Source organism: Chrysochloris asiatica, unplaced genomic scaffold (genome assembly GCF_000296735.1).
Source record: "Chrysochloris asiatica unplaced genomic scaffold, ChrAsi1.0 scaffold00054, whole genome shotgun sequence".
NCBI classification, from domain to species: domain Eukaryota; kingdom Metazoa; phylum Chordata; class Mammalia; order Afrosoricida; family Chrysochloridae; genus Chrysochloris; species Chrysochloris asiatica.
In genome coordinates this window covers 6,914,315-6,929,617 of record NW_006408572.1, presented here as the reverse complement: position 1 = coordinate 6,929,617, position 15,303 = coordinate 6,914,315, and the positions used below count along the sequence as shown (strand labels likewise).

At 41.6% G+C, this 15,303-nt stretch overlaps 1 non-coding gene across 1 annotated transcript; it reads left to right on the top strand.

Moving 5' to 3' along the window:
• The first annotated feature begins 9,717 nt into the window (after positions 1-9,717).
• Positions 9,718-9,790, top strand: TRNAK-UUU. Its single transcript has one exon. It is a non-coding gene; the product is annotated as a tRNA-Lys (tRNA).
• The last annotated feature ends 5,513 nt before the right edge of the window (positions 9,791-15,303 follow it).

Here is a 15,303-nt window from a genome sequence, read left to right as displayed (position 1 = left end):
TAAGTGTAGGAGTCACCTTCAAAGTACTGTCAAAATGCCATTTCACATTTTTAAAAACTTTTCTTTAAGAACCCAACACATATTTTTGAGTGGCCTTTATAAATCCAGCATTTTAATAGGGGCTAGGGATGTAATTGAGAATAATAGAGATATCTAATCTTGGGGAATTGTATTCTGAAGAGATAGGCTAAGAATGGATACATACTACAATGCCAATTAATAAATGCTATGAAGAAACATGAAACAAGGTGATGAGACTGGTTGGTATTTTAGATCAGTGGTCAGAAAAAGCCTCATTTGAGGAGGTGACATTTGAGCAGGGACCTGAAGTAAGGGAGCAAGTCTTGTGTGAGAAGAATATTTCAGGCAAAAGGAGTAGCCAGGGCAAAGAGCTTGAAGTAGGAACCTGCTTGGTGTGTTTGAAGAAGGACAAGCAGCTTTTGTGGCTGGAATGGCATGAGCAAGGGGAAGAGTGAGAGGCAATAAAGTTGGAGAGACTAGATCTCTTTCCTCCCTGTTGCCATTGAACTCTTTAAGTCCTGGACATTAGCAATTTATTCCTTCTTTTGGAAACTGTTTGATTCCATATTGGTAGCTTCTAGGAGCTCTGGTAGCGTAGTGGTTACGAATCAGGCTGCGAACCTTAAGGTCTGCTGTTCGAAACTACCAGCTGCTCTGCGGGAGAAAGATGAGGCTTTCTGCTCCCGTAAAGATTTACAGCCTCGGAAACCCTGTACAGGGTCGCTATGGGTCAGAACCGACTCGACGGCACTTAACAACAACAAAAGAGATGTGCTCACTTCTGGACATGTGTAGGATCTAACAGAGCTGGGTTGCAACACCATCTTCCACCAGCAATTGCCATTAGTATATCTAATGAGTATAGTTGTCTAATTCCTTCTGCTTCAAATTCACAAAACATTTATTGAGTACCTGCCAGATGCTGCACAGGCTTCTGAGTTATGGAAATAAGTTAGACATCATCTGATGGAATCTAAATATCAGGCTCTACTGAAGAGACCCTTGTGATAACTGACTTCTGGCTTTGATGAAACAGAATAGGTGTTACTTATTCTGCTCTTGTTCTGTCATTGGGGACAATAGCAGATCTATCCCTCCATCTCCTTTCTCAACCTGAACTTCAGGCTGCTTTCTCAGCCAGTCAGGGCACATCTGAAACCTCAGCTACATGACATCAATTTTTGAGGGAAATCATCCTTGAAGAAGGAGAGCATCCCTTCTGGAAAAAATCTCCCTTATGAGTTTATTGAGCAATAGTGAAAACTAACCATCCTTCCTAGCTTTATATTGTACCTTCCAAATCATTTTCCCATTGTACTTGATCTTCACCCAAACCCTGACAACTGGATGTTATTATTCCTATTTTACAGATGAGGAAGTTAAGGGTCAGAAAGACAAAGGGATATTCCCAGTATACTATGTTGGTTTCTAAGCTACTGCCTTTCATCTGCAGACCCATCGTTGAACTTCCTGTTTTACAATGCTGGTGTGGAGATGCTGTGAACTGCAATTTTATTTGTGAAACAAAACACAGCAAAACAAGACCAGTTGCCATCTAGTCAGTTCCAACTCCTGGTGACCCCATGTGTTGCAAAGTAGAACTGTACTCCATGGGGTGTTCAAGGTGGTGCTCTTTGGCCAGAACTTTCTTCCAGTGCACCTCTGGGTGAGTTCACACCGTCAGCTTTTTGGTCAGTCGTTGAGTGCTTACTCACTTGCACTAATCAGTGACTCCTTTTACTCGGTCAGTGGTTCCCAGTTAGGCTTTGCTAGACGGAGGAGTGAGAGGGAGACTGGAAGTCAGGAGAAGGATGAAGGGAGAAGGGACCTGCCCCCTCTTACGTCCTTCTTGCTCCTGTAAAGGATTTACCTGGGACCCCAGACTCTTGAGACCCTTGCTGCTTTCATGATGTGGTTTCCTTTTGGACCAAATGTCCTTTAGGCTGATTCTCCAGGCCCTGGGGTCCCCTTGAAAGGATTCGGGGTCTCCTCTCCTCCCACTACTGCCGGGAAATTGCAACACATTCACTTGTTCTCTTAATTTGTGAAACCTCCTCAATTGTCTGCGAAGAGCTCCTCAGAAACACCCTTCTCATTACAATGTTAAATTACAATTTAGTAGATGAGGCACATAGCAGAATAAACTTTCAATTAAAATATACACACTGCGATGGTGAAAGGAGACTGGAGAGAACTTGCAGGCATCTTTGCTGCGAATGTGCTTGAGATTTAATTTTACTATGACATCTCCTTGGAATTACACTGCTAATTGATCACATTGTGTCTGTCTGTTATTTAAACTTTCAATAAAACGGAGATTAATGGAAGGTGTAATCCTCCCGGGCAGAACAAATATTCCCATTGCTCATGTCAGGTACAGAAATGGGAATGCTCAGCTAACAGCTTTTTGCATTCAATCTGCGAACATGAAGTTAATCATGAAAAATGCAGTGATTCTTTAATTGCTTGAATGAAATTTTTTTTCTGCCTGCCCCATTTCTCACCTAAAATAGCTGCCCTTTTCTGAGGCTGGAGTTAAGTGACAGAGAAGCAGAGTGAGGTTCCCATGGCTGAGCTCTGGGAGGGGCCAGGTGGTGTGGCTGGCATCAGAATCCAAGGATGGCATCCGTCCGCCACCTCTGAGAAACAGAATGCTGGTTACATGGTATTGGAGCCGGAAAGAGACAAAACCAACTGCAGGTGATTTTAGCAAGAGTGTGTAGTGAGTCATGGGAAAAAAGGGATTGGCTCTGAGACTCTCAGGTGGGCAATAGCATTCTGAAATCCTGAAGGACACTTAGAGATCGTCTAGTTCTAGTTCAGGTGGGAGGCAGTGGATGGAGTTTAACAGTTAAGAGCCTTCTAGCTTCATTACTTACTCATTGGTGATGTTGGACAAGTTACTTAAGTTCTTGATATCGAAATATCACTGTCTGTAACATGCAAATGGGAGGAATAGTCACTTTCTCACAGGGCTGTAGTGAGAGAAATGTGCTATACGTATGTGGCCTACGTAGATAAAACATTCAGGACTGGGCTGACCCATCTTAAGGGCCATCCAGGAGTTTGCTACTACTATTGTTATGCTATCAGCTGATGCTTCTGTCTTTTCTGCAGCTTGTCTGTCACACTCAGTAGCAGTTAAGTGCTTACTTTTGATTTAGAGGGTCGAGTCTTGAATTCCAGATCTTTTACCAACTAAATGAGCACTTCTCCAAGGCTGAGTTCCTTCACTGTAAATAAATGCTGGTGTTGACTCTTGTAAGTAGATTGTTATGAATTGGAATCAACTCAGTGACATCTAGCAATAGAATAGGGTTGTTGTAAATATTACGTAAGTGGACAGTGCTTATTTTGAACTTAGTATGCAGTAAGCACTCAATAAGTAGTAGCTTGAAGACTAAGGTACGTCTGACCCAAGCCGTGGTATTTCAATAACCTCATATGCATGTGAAAGCTGGACAGAAAATAAGAAAGACCATAGAAGAATTGACGCCTTTGAGTTATGGTGTTGGAGGAGAATATTGAAAGTGCCATGGGATGCTGAAAAGAACCAACAGATGTGTGTTGGAAGAAGTGCAGCCAAAGTGCTCCTTGGAGGCCAAGATGGCCAAACTTCGTCTCTCATACTTTGGACATATTGTCAGGAGGGACCAGTCACTGGAGAAGGATATCATGTTTGGTGTGGAGGGTCAGAAAAAAAGAGGAATACCCCCAGCGAGATGGATTGGCCAAGTGGCAGCATTGATGGGCTCAAGCGTGGCAACAGTAGTGAGGATGGCCCAGGATCGGGCAGTGTTTCGTTCTGCTATGCATAGGTTGCTATGAGTCAGTACCAACTTGATGGCACCTAACAACAACAACATTACAATTGTGAGCATTGTTTCCAAACAGGCCCTGCAGAATACACTCCAGTCCCTTTCTCTTAAATAGCAGTAACAAACAAACAAACAAACAAAAAACCAGTTGCCATTGAGTTACTTGCAAATCACGGTGACCCCCAAGTGTGTCAGTGTAGAACTGAGCTCCATAGGTTTTTTACTAGCTGGATTTTCTGAAGTAGATTCCCAGGGTTTTTCCTGCGGTGCCTCTGAGTAGACTCAGACTCCCAGCTTTTTGGTGAGCAGTCGAGAGCATTCACTGTCTGCACCACCCTTCTCTTAAGGCTAATCCACCAGAGGAGAGAGTTCTGAGTATCCAAATTCAGCAGTTCAAACTCACCAGCTGCTCTGTGGGAAGAAGATAAGGCTTTCTTCTCCTGTAGAGATTTAGAGTCCCAGAAACCCTATATAGGGTCACCGTGAGTCAGAAACAATTCAATGGCATTGAGTTTTGTTTGTTTTTTTATTTTGTTTAGTGTGGTGCATAAATTGAATCCATTCAGGTTCATCTTGTTGAGTCAAGATAACTAAGTCATGGTTTTCTAGCAAGCTTGTGGATTGCCTTACACTGTGTTAAGTGCCCATCCAGCCCAGTTAGCCATGGCTTCATGCGGATTATGAGCAAACCGGATTATGTTGAGTAGATCTTGACTCATAGTGATCCTACAGGATAGAGTAGTACTGCTCCTTAGGGTTTCTGAGGCTGTGAATCTTTAAACAGTCTGCCTCATCTTTTTCTCATGGAGTAGTTGGTGGATTCAAACCACTGTTTGATTAGCAGCCCAAAGCTTAGCATGGAGTAAGGTTGGTTGGTTGATTGGTTATGTGTCGTGCAGTCGGTTCTGACTCATAGTGACCCTGCATAGGGTTTCTGAGGCTATAAATATTTACAGGAGTACAAAGCCTCATCTTTCTCTCATGAAACAGCTGGTAATTTCTAACTGCTGACCTTAAGATTAGCAGCCCAATTTGGAGCCACTATGCTACAAGAACTGGAGTAAGGTAGGAGAGGTATAAAATGTGGTTGCCTAGGAGTCCTGGTGTGGCGCTGTAGGATCAGCACTGACTACGAACCACAAGGTAGATGGTTCAAACATACCACCTGTTCCTAGGAAACCCTGCAAAGGGTGGCTATGAGTCAGAATCGACTCAACAGCATATAACATCACCACCACCACCAAAGTTAACAGGAGGTATGAGTAGAGAACAATTCCATGAGCGACAGTTATAAGTGAGACGGGCAATGATGGATCTCTCCAGCACATTGTAAACTTTGGAAGACTCACTTGAAATCCTTTATGGAATGAGGTGGAATATAGGAAGTGGGGTGCTAGTGAATGTTTAACAAGTGACTCTCTGGAGATTGGGGAGATATCCGAATTTGTAGCATTTGCCAATTTCTGTGGTGTAAATACTTCCACCATGGCTGATTACAAGTTTAAACCCCAAATCAAATCTGTTGTCAAGTAAATTTTGACACATAGAAACCGTATAGCACAGAGTTGAACTGCCCCGTAAGGCTTCCAAAGCTGTGAGCTTTGCGGAAGCAGACTGCCACATTCTTTTTTCCCATGGGGCAACTGGTGGGTTTGAACCATTAACCTTTCAGTTAGCAACTAGCGTTTAACCACTGCATGACTAGGGCTTCTGTGATTTCAAGCTACCAAAGCTTTAACAACTGGCTTGCAAATGTTTTGAAAATTTAACAGCTGGTTCTTGAGAGCTGGATCCAGCATGCAACTGGCATAAGTGAATTAATAAATGAACAACTTAGTAATTGTGACTATTAATTTTCACAATATATATTATGAAACATTAAGATCACCACCTCCTCCAGTTTTGAGCAGCTTGGTTATCCTGTGCTCATTGTCTCAGAGGAGGTATATAGTCTGGTGGGAAGGAGATATTTGTGAATTCTATTCTTAGATTTTATGCCCTAAAAGAAGGCTATTGGAGAGAACACAAAGCTCTTTTGTCCTGTTAGACAAAGGTGTTTAAGATGAGAAGTTGAGAAGAGTAGCCACCATCTGGTTTATGGAACAAAAGCAAATCCGTATACTGGGGCAAGCAAAATACAAAATGGTAGGAAATCTGAGTATAGTGGCTTGTACGTCTCAGGTAGAGCAACCTCTGGCCCTCATCACATATGTAGATCTTGGGGGAGACAGCATGGCCCAGAAGAAGTTTATAGGATCTGGGAGCAGGGATGGCCCCATCTTCTAGGTGGACCCTCATAGAAGTATAGAGAAAGAAGATCCAGATAGGTGGGGTCATCGATGGTCCACAGAAATTCCTGCTACCTGAAGCAGCTGCTTGATTCCTGAGACTTTTGACAAGCCACAGATATAGGCGCTTCCTCACAGACCAAAAACCAAAACAAAGCAAAAACACCAAGCCAGTTGCTGTGGAGTTGATTCTGACTCACAGCGGTCTCAGATGGGCTAGAGTAGAACTCTGCTCCATAGGGTTTCCAATGGCTGATTGTTTGGAAGTAGATCACCGGATCTTTCTCCCAAGATACCTTAGGTGGACTTGAACCTCTAACATTTTAGTTAGCAGCCCAGTACATTAACTGGTCATATCAAGGGAGAAAGGTGAGACTTTCTGCTCCTGTAAAGATTTACAACCTCAGTAACCCTGTACAGGGTGGTTATGAGTCGGAACTGACTCCATGGCACATAACCAACCACCGTCTCTTGAGTCCTTGAAGGGATCAGCTGTGTGGGAATGAAGGGCCCGTGAGGACCAGAGAGGCTGAAGGTCATCTCAATGGGTGCTTATGTGTAGATGACATCGATGTATCCTACTGCCTTGACCGCAACTCCCTGGCATGGAGTAGTTCCATTTTGACAGATGGGTTTGTACCATCCTGACAGAAATGCAATTAAATTACGAAGACATTAAGCTCTGCTTTTCTTCACACCTAAGCTTGTGGACTGTGATTGAAGTCCTTGCCCTTTACTTTTGACTAGGGGCTGGCAAACTTATTATGCTAAAGCCAGATAGTAAATATTTTAGGCTTCATGGACCACATGCTTGTTTTTTTTTTTTAGCAACACTTTGAAAATATGAGAACCATTCGGAGCTCACAGATTTGACCCAAGGGCCGTAGTTCCCCAGTCTCTTCTGTAGAAGAAACAGAATTCAGACTGCAGAAACTCATCTGGTGCTGTCTTCTCCTTGGTACATGCTGTTCCTGGTCCACGGAGCTGCTGTCTAAATGAAGTTTCCCCTCAGCAACACTATTGGATTTCAAAAAGCCAGGGGCATTCTACTGCCCTGAGATTTGGTTAGCACAAAACATATTAGCTTACTAGGAGAATAACACAATTCCTCTGGCTCCAGGCCAATAGTGAAGATTGAATCTGGTTGAAGACTGAACCTTTAGGTTGGTCAAAGTTTACTGTTTGTTAACCCCCACCCGTCATTGTTTAAAACCAGTTAACTAGTTGTTGTCTACTTGATTCTGACACTCAGTGACCCCATGTGTGTTAGAGTGAACTGTACTCCATAGGGTTTTCATTGGTTGATTTTTCAGAAGTAGATTGCCAGACCTTTCTTCATAGACACGTCTAGGGTTGAGTGTGGGGGGATACTCAGACCTCCAATCATTTGGTTAGCAGCTGATCACATTTTCACTACCTAGAGATTTCCTCATTAGTCAAAATAGGGACATTTGGCCCTCTTCCCTAGGGATTGATTCCTTTCCCCCACTTGTACTCAAAGTTGGTTTGAGCCATAAAGTCAGTAGTTCAAGCTCACCCTCTGCTCCTCAGAAACCCTATTCAGGGTTGCTATGGGTTGGAACTGACTCAACAGCACTTACCAACTACTCATCACACTCAGTGATTCCACCTCACCCCTGCCCCTGGAAGCACTGCCTTTCAGAGCCCAGGTGGAGAGATGTGGAGAAGGTATCTGGGTTGCTGAGCTGTTGTGAGATCAATGTGGAACACACCATCCCCAGCAAACAGCAGAGACGCTCCCAAGGAGAAGGGGCCAAGGCAGGAGACTAGATCTGAATCTCAGGGGAGGCAGATGTGCCCGGTATGTCTGAGGAGGCTGATGTTGGCAAGGCTGCTCTGTAGCATAGATTCAGGACAGTTCACAGCTGGCCGGCCTTGTCCCATGATTGACTAAGGGGCAGGGACCCCTAAAAGTGTGGTCTGAAGGAGTTGAACTAGACCTCTCAAAGTCTTTGTTTGAACATACATTTTCATTTACCTGGGATAAATACCCAGAGGTGCAATTGTTGGATTGTATGTTGCTGTTCGGTGCCGTCAAGTTGGTTCCACCTTTTATCGAACCTGTTATAACCCAAAGAAACACTGCCCAGTCCTGAGCCATCCTCGGAACCACTGTTCTGTTTGAGGCCATTGCTGCAGCCACAGTGTCTCAATCCATCTCATCGAGGGTCGTCCTCTTTTTTGCTGGATTAATATTATTTTGGATTATATATGAATTACATATTAGTTTTTAAAGAAATTGCCAACATGTTTTCTATAGTGACTGTACTATCTTATATTCCAACCTACCGGGTACTCTGCATTCTCACCAGCATTTGGTTTTGTCAATATTTGTATTTTTGCCATTCTAATAGGTGCCTAGTGCTATCTCACTGTGGCTTTGATTTGCTCATGGTTACGTTGCTCTTTGTATATCCTCTCTTGTGAAATGTCTGTTCATATGTTTTGTTCGTCTTAAATTGGATTGCTTGGTGTTTTTTTTTTTACTGTTCAAATTTGAGAGTTGTGTATATATTCTAGAGACTCCTTCATTGTGTATGTGGTTTGCAAATATTTTCTCCCAGTCTGTAATTTTCCATCCTCTCTGTTTAGCTAAGTCTCCAAATATAACTGTGGATTTGTCTATTTCTTCTTTTCATTGTATCAGTTTTTGCTCATATGTTTTGCAGTTCTGTTGTTTGGTGCATAAACATTTAAATTGCTATGTTTTCTAGGTAGGTTGGTCCTTTGTTTTTAGTCACCATATAATGCCACTCTCCTTCTCTCGGGTAGCTGTCTTTGCTCTGAGGTCTACTTTGTCTGATATTAATAAAGCCACTTCTGCTTTCTTTTGAGTTTTTGCGTATTATTTATGTATCTTCTTCCATCCTCTTAGTTTCAGTCTTCCAATAACATTATGTTGGGTCTTGTGTGGCACTGTGGGTTAATGTGCTAGACTGCAAGGTCGGTTTGAACTTTAAGGTCAGTGGTTCAAGCTCACCAGCTGCTTCTTGGAAACCCTATACAGGGTCGCTACGAATCAGAAACTACTCAACAGCACTTAACAACAAAAAAGTATTATGTCGGAAGTGATTTTCTTGTAGAGGGCATATAGTTGATGTTTTAAAATTTGCTTTGTCAATTACTTGTTTTGTGGTTGGTGTATGAGTATGGAGACAATTTACATCAACAGATTATTGATGTTAGGGCTTAAGTGTGTAATTATTTTTGTTCTGTCAATTTTATTTTTCTGTATTCTTTTTTCTTGCCTTCCCATGAGTTACTTAAACATGTTTCACATTCCATTTCGATTTGTCTCTAATGTTTATATATAACTCGTTTTATAGTTTTGTTGGTGGTTCTTTACATATTACATAATGTAAACATAATATGTATCCTGTATTTTTGTTGTTATATGCTCTCGAGTCACTTCTGACCCATAGTGACTCTGTATAGGGTTTCCGAGGAATGGCTGGTGAATTTGAATACCGACCTTGAGGTTCAAACTGAACTTGGGGTCCAGTGCTTTATCCTACAGTGCTACACCAGGACTCCTTATGTTATATATTATGCTATATATACATATAAGAGCCTGGATAGCTCAGTCGGTAGAGTATCAAACTTTTAATTTGAGGGTCCAGGGTTCAAGTTCCTGTTTGGGTGGAAGCTATTTTAAACTCAAAGATAAATATGAGCAGAAAGTACAGCAGAGCCAAGCTTGTCTTGAGGTTAAATCCACTGGTCCAGCTCTGCCCTCAGAGAATCGTTTGCCACCCAGAGAATATTTGAAGTCCTGGTGTGGCGCTGTGAAGTTAATGTGCTGGACTGCAATGTCATTTTTTGAACCACAAAGTCGGTGATTCAAACTCACCAGCCTCTCCTTGGAAGCCCTATACGGGTTCACTATGGGTCGGAACCGACTTGACAGCGCTTAATAGCAACAGCATATATACATCTAATACATATGTATATATTGCATTATAAATTCTATATATGTATACATACGTTATTGCTGTTAAGTGCCTTCAAGTTGGTTCTAACTCATACAACCCTGTATAAAGTTTCCGAGGAGAAGCAAGTGGATTTGAACCACCAACCTCACAGTTAGTAGTCTGGTGCTTATCCTACAGCACTGGTGAGGATGCAGAGACCCTGAGTCATTCTTATTTAGCTAGTCAGACTATAAAATGGTACAGTAATTATAGAAAACAGGCAGGCGGTTTCTTTAAAAAACTAAATATATAGTTACTGTAAAATCCTGGTGTGGTGCTCTCAGATAAACACTGGACAGCTAACCACAAGGCTGGTGGTTCAAATTCACCAGCTGCTCCTCAGAAACCCTATATGGGGTCGCTATGAGTTGGAATAGACTCAATGGCACTTAAAAGCAACAACAGCATACAATAAAAAAAATTTAGTAAAATAGAGGCAGACCCTCAAGGAGATAGATTGATGCACTAGCTGCAACAGTGGGTTCAAATAAAGCAACGCTTGTGAGGATGGCTCAGGCCTGGGCAGTATTTCCTGCTGATCTAATAGAATCTCTGGTTCCAATGAGAGCTGGAACTAAGTTGATGGCAGCTAACAACAACATACAGTCCAACAATCACATTTCTGGGTATAAATGAAAATGTACATTCAAACACAAATAAAGAAAGGAAAACAGAGAAAGAAAGGCAAAAATTGAAAGGTCACAAAAGGGTCGGATCATTTCAACAACTCCTGTTGTGGCGCTGCAGGATGAGCACTGGGCTGCTAACCGCAAGGTCCACTGGGGCTATCACAGTTTACTGGTGTTATCACTTTACCAGTTCAAGTGATGTGCAGAAATCTTATCTCCTTTTACCCTTTAACCATTTATCATATAATAGTCTAGAATAGTTCCTCTACATTTATTTAAAGCCACATCAGGGAATGTTAAAAAATTTTGGCTTCATCTGTCGAACATAATTTAGAAAAGTCAAGGGGAAGGAATATCTATTGTATTTAATCATACTTTGATTATTACCATGTTCTGAGAGAATTTCTGGCAAGATGGTAGACACCCTACACAGACCTCTATAACAAAGACAGGAGAGATCAAATGAAGCAAACACAGAGGATAATTCTGGAACCCTGAGCTTCAGAGGAAAGGATAGAGAATTGAATTGAATACCAACTAGGGGAAGAAGAAGCTGAACAAAAGCGGTGAGAGAGAAGACAGACGGAAGGGTGAGTTGTCAGTTGGCCTGACACACACAGCACAGCCATTTTTAACTTTAAAACTGTTTGATCTGGACACCAACCAGAGACTTGGATCTGCTTGTACAAGTCACCACCCATAGTCACCCACTCAGCAGCTGATGACACTCTCCCTCACTCCCCCATAGACCCTGCTGTGCCTGAGGTTGGAGGCAAACCCTCTGGGATGGAGTGTGTGCCCCCCATTTCTAGAGGTGTGTGGTTTCTGCCTCATCAGAGCCATGAAACGGACAGGCGAGCAGGAACTCTTTCCATAACCAGCTGCTCTCTGGGCTGGAAAGACCCCAACTACCCTCTGATTCAGCACACACCACTTTTGGATCCTGCACCCTGACTCCAGGCAGCATCTAGACCAGTAGGAACTCCATGCAGCAACGAACAACCTGCCCCCCTCTCTCCTGTTTTCTCCTTTCTTTGTTTTACTCTGTTATGTTTTCCCCCCCTTTCTTTCTCTGCTTTCCTGTTTTCTTTTTTCCATTCTTTTATATTTTTTCCTTCCCTTTTTCTTTTCCCTAATTTTGGTTATTTTCTTTCTTTCTTTTTTAAGTCATTGAATTCTTTTTTGTTGCTGTTGTTCACTTGTTTCCTCATACTTGAATGATATGGATGGAACACCATCAAGAGGAATAGCTTACATGTGATCAGAATTATAGAACAGGAAGAGACAAAAACAAAACCCAAAATATCACACACACAGAGAAAATTGTCAAAGAGTTGTTGGATGAAAACTTCCCTAATATAGTGACAGATGAGAAGACAGGCGTTCAAGGAGCTAAATTCAAGGAGCTCCAAGCAGGATAGACCCCCAAAGAAAATGACCAAGATGTATCATAAACAAATTTTCCCAAACCAAAGACAAGGAAAGAATCCTTAAAGCAATTTGGAGAAACACAAAAAAGTTGTTGACAAAGGAGAACCAATAAGATTAAGCTCTGTCTTAACAGAAACCATGCAGGCAAGAAGGCAATGGGAAGACATATATAAATAAAATTGATTAGTACCATGTACTTTCTTCCTTCTTGATGTTCTCAGATTCTTTCTTTTTAGGGAATTTCCTTTAGCCATTCTTTAGGGTAGGCATACTAGCAACAAATGCCCTTAGTTATTTCATCTGTGAATGTCTTGGTTTTTCCTTTAGGAAAAAGGATGTTTTTAATGGATCTATGGTCCTGAGGAGGAGAATACTGAGGGTGCCATGGACTGTGCTTTATTGACTACGCAAAGGCTTTCGATTGTGTGGATCATGACAAGCTATGGACAACATTGAGAAGTATGAGTATTCCAGAAAACTTAATTGTACTTCTAAGAAATCTGTACCTAGACCAAGAAGCAGTTGTTCGAACAGAACATGGGAACACTGAATGTTTTAAAATTGGGAAAGGTGTGAGACAGGGTTGTATTCTTTCACCATACTTATTCAACCTGTATGCTGAGCAAATAATACGAGAAGCTGGGTTCTATGAAGAAAAACGTGGCATCAGGATTGGAGGAAGACTCATTAACAACCTGCGATATGCAGATGATACAACCTTGATCGCTGAAAGTGAAGAGGACTTGAAACATTTACTTATGAAGATTAAAGAGCACAGCCTTCTATATGGATTGCATCTCAATGTCAAGAAAACAAAAATCCTCACCACTGGACCAATAAACAACATTCTTATCAATGGAGAAAGGATTGAAGTTGTCAAGGACTTCATTCTTCTTGGATCAACTATCAACACTCACGGAAGTAGCAGTCAAGAGATCAGACGACGTATTGCACTGGGCAAATCTGCTGCACAGGAACTTTTTAAAGTATTGAAGAGCAGAGATGTCAGCTTGAGGACTAGGGTGCGCCTGACCCAGGCCTTTTCAATAGCCTCATATGGATGCGAAAGCTGGACAGTGAATAAAGAGGATCGTAGAAGAATTGATGCCTTTGAGTTGTGGTGTTGGAGGAGAATACTGAGGGTGCAATGGACTGCCAAAAGAACCAATAGATCTGTTTTGGAAGAAGTGCAGCCAGAGTGCTCCTTGGAGGCCAGGATGGCTAAGCTTCGTCTCTCCTACTTTGGACATGTAGTCCGGAGGAAACAATCGTTGGAGAAGGATGTCATGCTGGGTAGGGTGGAGGGTCGGAGAAAAAAGAGGAAGACCTCCAACGAGATGGATCAGCCAGGTGGCATCATTGATGGACTCGGGGGTGGCAGCGGTGGTGAGGTTGGCCCAGGATCGAGCATTGTTTCATTCTGCTGTGCATGGGGTCGCTATGAGTCGGTTCTGACTCGATGGCACCTGACAACAACAATGGTCCTGAGTTTACAGTTTTTTGTTGTTTTTTTTTCTTTTCTTTTTTCCAGTACTTGAAATTTTCAGTACCATTTCTTTGTGGTCACCATAGTATCTGTTGAGAAGTATGCTGCCACTCATCTGCTCCCTTGTTGCTGACAAGATTCGTCCTCTGTGTTTAGTTTGAGGAGCTTGACTGTGATGTATCTTAGTGTGGATATTTTTGGTTTACCTATTTGGGGCTTTTTTGGCTTCTTAAATCTGTAGGATTGTGTCTGTTTACAAATCTGGAACATTTTAGCCATATATGTTTTGGAGTACTTTTCAGTCCCACCCTTTTTCTTTCCTCCTCTGGGATTCTGAAGACACAAATATTAGATATTTTATTATAGTCCCAAAGATCCCCAAGGTTTTGTGTGTCTCTATATAGAGACACAGAGAGAGAGAGTTTCCTGGTGTGGCGCTGTAGGATAAGCATTCGACAACAAGATCAGTTTGAATCACTCCTCAGAAACCCCATACAGGGTTGCTATGGGTCAGAACCAACTCAACAGCACTTAGTAACAACACTTTATATATATGTGTGTGTGTATAATCTGTCTCACTAATCAGCTCCTTTCCTCATCCTTTGGTTTGTTGGGACTTTTCAGGCCTGGAAATCTACTTCTGAAAGATCAGAGCCCGGATTAGCACATAGATCTTTTCTACTCTGCACACATGGGTCGCCACGAATCAGAATCAGCTTGATAGCAACTAACAATAACTAACTGTCAATGTTCACAAGTGAATGTCTTCTTCCCCTTTCAATCTGGGCTACAAGAAACAAAAAAAGAAAATCTGTGAAACTCACTACCAGATTGTTTCTTTGGGACTCAAAATCCTAAGATAGTTTGCCTTCTTCTCTCTACCTTTCAGTCTTCTTGTGCTTATTTTTTGATATAATGTCTAAAAGATCTTAGTTGTACCTACTAGGAGGAATAGGAAAAGTACATATATCCTATCTTTCTGGAAGCAGAAGTCCCTCAGTAGATTTTAAATAACCTATTAATATATAAACTTGCTTAATGTTTTTACTGGTGTTGAGCAATCTTTGTATTGCTAGAATAAATCTCAATTGTACACGCTGAACTCTTAATGCGCTACTGAATTTAATTTGCTAATACTTTATTTAGAATTGCTGTTTCTGTATATATAAGATTTATATATGCTTTATAGATCTTAGTGTGTGTGTGTATATATATACACACATGTGATGTATTTGCATGCTGTCATCTTTAGGGTTTTGTTAACGCCTAGAATGATTTGAGAAGGTTTCCATGCTATAAAACAGTTCAAATAATCAGGGGTGCATTTATTTCTTAAATGTATAATAGACATTCCCTATAAAGTCTTTGACTTTGGTGCCTTTTTTGCTGGTGATTTTTTGACGATATGATCAGTTTCTTCTATGCTTCACGAATCTCAGACTCTGCCTCACCCTGAGTCAAGTTCAAAATATACATTTTCTAGGAAAATCATTATTTTAAATTTATTTGTAACGTTGTATCTAGTATTCTATAGTAATCTCAAATGCCCTTTATATCTCCATTCGCTTTTCAAATATCTAGTATTTGCATTTTCGCTGTTTTATTCTTTGCAGGTTTGCCAGAATTTGGGCCATTTTA